The 6591-nt window shown below is 46.1% G+C and overlaps 1 protein-coding gene across 1 annotated transcript in view; it reads left to right on the top strand.

Moving 5' to 3' along the window:
* The window catches only part of LOC125348411 (gastrula zinc finger protein XlCGF52.1-like), a 159421-nt gene that overhangs the window by 34733 nt on the left and 118097 nt on the right, over positions 1 to 6591 (top strand). The window lies entirely within an intron of this gene.

Here is a 6591-nt window from a genome sequence, read left to right as displayed (position 1 = left end):
CCAAGAAGGACATAGGAGCATGGCCTCTGGTACTCATTCTGAACTAAACTCTAAGGCAGCACTGTATCATGGCTTTTGGTTGGATTCTTTTTGTTTTCCTTTTTTGTGGAGTGGAGTTCAGAGCTTAGATACTGTCCCTAAGCTCTTTCACTCAAGGTTAGCACTGGAACACTGAGCCACAGTTCCACTTCTGGTTTCTGTTTTTTTGTTTGTTTGTTTTTTCTTTTTCCCTACTTTATTATTTTTTTTAATTGTCAAACTGATATACAGAGCAGTTACAGTTTCATACGTTAGGCATTGGATACATTTCTTATACTGTTTGTTACCTCCTCTCTCATTCGCCCTCCCCTTCCCCCTTTCCCTTTCCCCCCATGAGTTGTTCAGTAGATTTACAATAAACAGTTTTGCAAGTATTGCTTTTGTAATCGTTTGTCTTTTTTACCCTGTGTCCCTTGATTTTGGTATTCCCTGGTTTCTGGTTTTAATTTAGATAATAGTGGGAATGTGATTGGGGTGATTCTAGGTCGCAACTACTTTTTAACCAGGACATAATTGCTTCCTTGCCAGCCAAAGTTGCTGGTGCTGAAACATGGTGACCACAGTCGCTTACTTATCAGGATGCTGGCTGCTTCTACTAAACGATGCAGGCCCAGGCTTGGGGGAGGGGAGGTGTCCAACAGCATTAGTCCTCCTGGGTATGTTCACACAAGGCCCCTGGAACTTGTCTGCATTAGGCCATGTGCTCCATCCCCTGAAAGTTAAGGTTAAGCCACTCAATGGCCTAGCTATACTAGTGGCTCTAGGGCTTGTTCTTAGGGCCTTGTGTTGTCCCTTAGTTTTTGTGCTGAAGGCTGGTGCTCTACCATTTGAACCACACCACATCACACTTTTTGCTAGTTTACTAAAGATAAAAATCTCAAAAAAAAACTGTCCAGGCTGGTTTTTGTTGGGGATTATTATGGCCTGGGAAATGCTGCCCTCCCACCAGCCTTGGGACAATGGAAGTCCCTCCCACCTTCTGGCCTCCACCCCTTGGGAGGTGAACACGTGCGTGCCACCATGATGGGGTTGTCCCGCCCACAAAGGGAAGTTTCGTGATGTCACTTGATGAACGTGACCCCTAGCCTATGACTGGCCCTTTGGCCAGCCCCCTTTCTTTCCCGCCATTACTTCTATATAAGTGCCCTTCCATATTAAAGTCTTTGAGACGCTTCCCACCACCGCAGCGTGTCCCTGATGCCTTCCTTTTCGCCTCCGCCCTTGGTAACATGTGAGGGGACTGGGGGGAGGGGAGGCTTCAGCAACCCTTCCTCAACTTAGCGCAGGTCCATGTGAGCACGCCTTTGGCCTTCCGCTGGCGGAGGGCCAGGCTGAGTGCTCTTTCATAGAGTTTTTGGTTACCATTCTCCCCGTGGGGGGAGAAAGGGGGTTCTCCAAACCCCAACAGTTTTGAACTGTGATCCTTAGATCTCAGCCCTCTGAGTAGCTGGGATTACAGACTTGAGGCACCAATGCCCAGCCAACTCCGCTTTTTGAGGCAAAATAGAAGTGTCTAACACAGCTGTGTTCATAGCCCTGATTTCCCTACAAGGCTTAACCTTCCAACTCCTGGCTCCTTTCTCAACCAGACGATATTTAGTTCATGTAAGGGCTAACCTGAGAACCTAAGTTGCCGGGCTCGGGTCGCCTCCCCTGGCGCGGGGGGTCAGGCTCTGCTTCACTCTAATTGCTCCCTTTCTCACCCTCTCCCCTGGTCACCTGGACCCGCAGGTAAGGCCAGGGTGGAGTGGGGGGCTCAGGAAAGACCTCAGGTGCACGTGGCCATACAAGATCGCTTTACCTCCCTCCTTACCCGTGAAGAAAGCCAGGCATACGTGGACCTCAGAGACGCTTCAAGAGCAAATCTGATTTAATAAGGGCGGGGCTAGCAGCTGATATAGTAGGGGGCAACAAGAGAAGGGGTCATCGACCAGAGAGCTGGAGATAGGCTGGCGAGCTTGTCATAGGACCCCCTCAAGAGCTAACATCACTTGGATAGCACCACCCCAGGGGTGAAAAGCCCGCAAGACTGGGGAGCACATGGGCTGGCGAGAAAGTTGGGGGGCTGTTCGCAAAGCCATTTCTTCTGGCTCCGGACCCAGAGAATTGTGGCCTGCTTCCGCATTCCCCCAGGGCTGGGGGATGGGCGGCGTCTCGGGAGCGCTCTCCATTGCCCTTCCCCCTCAAGGCCAAAGCTGAACCCCAACACTAAGTGACTAAATATAGTAAGTTTTAGTGTTAAAATTGTAACAGCTTCTAAACCCTGGTGACTCCATGCTAAAGGGCTACACTCCCACCCGTGAGACTAGTTTCTTGTAGCTTGACATTTAAAAATATAGGGAGCCCTTGTTCCCCTCTGTACCTAGGTAACAACCATGGTAAGAGATAGTAAAAAAGTGATCATAGTCATAGACTATAGAAATAACCATAATAGTAGTAGAAATGCCATGGTAACTGTTGGGTTGGTGTACTTATGATTGAGTACCGGATTATTCTAGCCTGCTCTTGCTTGCTTTTCTGCTTTTGTAAACAGATTGCTTAACCCATTTGTGACTTGCTCTACCCCCTGCATTAACCCCCTGCATCAGTGCTACATGACCACCTGCTGTCAGTTCCTGATACCAAGGCCAGTTCCCGATATCAAAGCCAAAATAGGTTAACTTAAAGGGTAGGGTAGATAGCCAATCAGGAAAACCCACGCTGGAATTTCCCTAGTGTGAGCCAATGGTGTTAAAGGGCAGCTGTTGGCATTGCAGTTTGCAGTTACTTTGCTTTAAAAGTAGCCTGTGAGATCAGGGAAACATCACTCTCCAAGGGGGCAGCCCTGGCCAGTCAGCTAGTGGTCTGGATGCTTGACACGAAATAAACCTTGTTATACTTTCACATTGGGTCAGTCTCATTCCTTTGATCACGGACCCTATCAGTTCACATCCTTGTTTATCTGTTCTGTGAAGGACAAGACATCTTCAGCCTCTTTGAACAGAAAGCCTTCCTTTGTCATTCTCGGTTCCTCTGATCCCTGCAGTTCATGGTCTTTGAACACTCTCATCATAGCTACTGTTGTTCTGTGAGGAGGAGCATGGTGCTCCTTTCCTCTGAAAGCAAAGGGAATGATAGTTAAGGAGTCATGCTTGCTGGACATCCATCCTAGCATGGGGCAACCAGTGCCAGACCTTCGAGAAGTGAGCACACTCCATTGGCCTTCACATCCAGGCTCATGTACTAACCAGCTTGCAATTGTGTCTCCACCCCTCACACCTGGTGTATGGGGGCTGTCATGAGGATCATACAGGGTAGTAAAGGGTGCAGGTAGGACAAAGGGGCAGGAGGTGTTCTTGACCAAGAGGCTAGCAGCTGGCAAATCCATGAGCCTTCTCAAACTTGTACTCCTCAGCCTTCAGTTATATTGTCATAGATGACAGCTGTCAGAGCATGTTGAGAGAAAGTCTTGCTGGAACTTAGGCTATACATTACTTGGTCCGTGAGCCATAGTTTCTGCTAGATGTTAGGCCATGTGCAATATACTGGAGAAAAATGGTATGACCAGGACAAAGTGGAACCTCCATGGAGTTCCGCCTGAGATAGGGCTGAATTCCTTTATTTTTATTCCCATTACAGGGGCTTGAACTCAGGGCCATTTGCTGTCTTAGCTATTTCACTCAGGTTTATCACTTCAGCCATAGCTGCTCTTTTTATTCACCTTTTTAGTGATTAGTTGAAAATAAAAGAGTCTTATGGATTTTTCTGCCCAGACTGCATTCAAACTGAGTTCCTCAAATTGTCCTGAGTAGCTAGGGTTACAGGCATGAATTACCAGCATCCAGCTTGATTGTCTTCTTTTATGTTATGTACAGATTATGTACAGTTACATAAGTCAGGTAAAGTGTGCATTTTTTTTGCACTATGTAAAGCCTTCCCTTTTTCCCACCTAGTTTTTCCATCCCATCCCAAACCAGTTTTTATAGTTCATTTTCTACATAGTGTTCAAGATAACCATGCTTTGGGTTGGAATCTTATTTTGTCAATGTGGGGCTTGATCTCAGGGCTTAGGTACTGCCCCTAAGCTCTTTTGCTCACAGCAAGTGCTCTAAAGTTTGAGCCACAGCTCTAGCTCAGATTTCCTGGTGGTTAATTGGCAATGAGTCTCGTGGGCTTTTCTTTCCTGGCTGGAAAAGGTGATCCTCAGAACTCAACTTCCACAGTAGGAAGTATTAGACGTATAAGCCACCAGTGCCCAAACGGGCAGGATTTAAAAAAAAAAAACAACACTTTTTTTTTACCGTTATTATAAAGGTGATGTACAGAAAGATTACAGGAATATATTTCAGATAAAGACTGCATCTCTCTTGTGCCAATGTCACCCCTTCTCTTGCTCTCTCCCAATTTTCCCCTCCCATCCCAACCACAACTTGTATAATTGATGTTCAACCTAGTGTCCAGTGAGTACGACTCCTTGGGGCTAGATTGACACTGTGAAGAGAAAAGACCATTTGGCTGGCTGTTAGGAGAGGTTCTCACTGAGCCCCAGGAGGACAAGACAGTAGAGCATCATATCTCTTGGCCTTCAAGGCAGTTTGTGGACAGGATGTTATAGTCCTGGCTCCTGCTTTAGAGGTCCTGGGATAGTCTGGCCACCTGGTTGAGTTGGACTTCCAAAACAGGGTCTGGGAGATCAAGCATTCTTAGTGGCAGGGACTGGCCCTGCTGCCTAGGTCCTCTTAAAGGTCCCCCTACTGGCCAATTCATTTTATGCATCATTGCACTGGCAAGCCACCATATCAGTGCACCATGGAAATACTCGGCTATCCAGGACACTAGATCATTATACCAGCATTACACAGCCATTAGAAAGTATAGTGTTGTAGTGTTCCATTTTCAGGGAAATGGATGGGTCTAGAATAAGTCATGTTAAGTGAGGAAAGCCAAGTTCCAAGAGACAAAGTACCCATGTTTCCTCTGATATGCAGAAGTTAGATCCAAAATACACTGGGCAATGTTAATTATACAGGAGTCTAAACCCATGCAGAGACCACACAAATGTGCAATGCCTACGTGCCTTTTGTATAGAATGTTATCTTAAGAAGTAATGTCTTGTTTTCCTTTTTGTGATGCTTTTGTTTTCTTATATTTACATATATTTTATCCTTGTGTCTATGTTTAGGAGTGTAGGGGGAGGACATAGAACATGAGGGAAATAGTATGAAAAAGTCCACCAGTGGAGCTCACTGGACACGGATTAAAGTGAATGATACAATTCATGGGTTGAAATGGGAAGGAGGGATTGGAAGAGAGTGAGGGAAGGGGTGACACTGTACTTAAGAAAATGTATTCCTTACCCAACTCATGGAATTGTAATACTTCTGTACACCACCATAATAATAACAATAACAAAATAATAAAAATAATAATGAATTTAGAAGAAAAGTAATGTGTTGGCAGGGCAGCCAGACCCTAGTCCTTGTCTCCATTTTAGTGTCCCCAGAGGACTCTCTTTGAGACATTCCATCACACATCCAATCACCACCAATCCCCATCCAGCCCACCCTGTGTGAGTCAACACTGAAATCAATTGAGAGCTGAGAAACAAGGGCCTCTCTAAACACTCAAAATCCAAGAGGAAGCCAAAAGGAGGGTGATAGCTGTCCATGCAGGAAAGAGAGACAGGCCAGCGCCAGTAATGAGTTGCTCAGTTTCTATTAGGAATCTGGCCCCTGAGGCTGAGACTCCCTTACATGTCAGACTGTATTTCAACTGGCTCCTCAATTCTCAAGTGCACTTCCCATCCTTCCAGCCTGATGCTGCCTCTACCTCCTTCATTATCTGAGGTCTCATCCCAGAAGTACCCAAGCATGGGTCTGGGTTGAGCAGGTGGTATGTACCTGCCAGCTTGCCAGGCTATAACCCTCATGTACAGCAGCCTGAGTTTCTGGGGGTACAGAGATGGCTCCACTTCTGGCTTTTGAGTGGTTAATTGGAGAGAAGAGTCTTATGGGGACTTTCTGCCTCCTGTTTCCTTTTCCTTTAGATCAGTTTGATATTTATATAAACAGTCTGTGTGTGTGTGTGTGTGTGTGTGTGTGTGTGTGTGTGTGCCCGTGCGTGCGTGAACTAGGCCTGAACTTAGGGCCTTATGGTCTTGTTTGGCTACTTCTATTCAAGGATGGTCATGGGCAATATGATTTCAGCTCCACTTGTGTCTTTTTGCCCTACTCTTAAGTGGGCCCTCTGCTCTGCTTTGGGCAGAGACAAAACTGGCACCTGAGTACTGTAGAGTGACCCTGCAGGTCAGCACAGAGCTGTCCTCTGTCTCCTGTCAGTGGCCTCCTCTGTGATGTATTGGTACAGGATTCTTTCAGAGAGCAGTTTTTATTGTTAATTTTTATTGTTAGTATACAGGTGATGTACAGAAAGGTTACAGTTACAAAAATCATGTAGTAAAAACATTTCTTGTTTGAAAATATCACCATGGCCTCACTCCTTGTTTATTTCTTTTGCTAGTTCTGAGGCTTGAACTCAGGCTTTGGTGTTGTCCCTTTGCATTTTCTTTCAAGG

The sequence above is a fragment of the Perognathus longimembris genome, chromosome 3, assembly GCF_023159225.1.
Source record: "Perognathus longimembris pacificus isolate PPM17 chromosome 3, ASM2315922v1, whole genome shotgun sequence".
Lineage (NCBI taxonomy): Eukaryota > Metazoa > Chordata > Mammalia > Rodentia > Heteromyidae > Perognathus > Perognathus longimembris.
The sequence above is the reverse complement of the archived record's forward strand: the minus strand, read 5'-3'. Positions and strand labels throughout refer to the sequence as shown.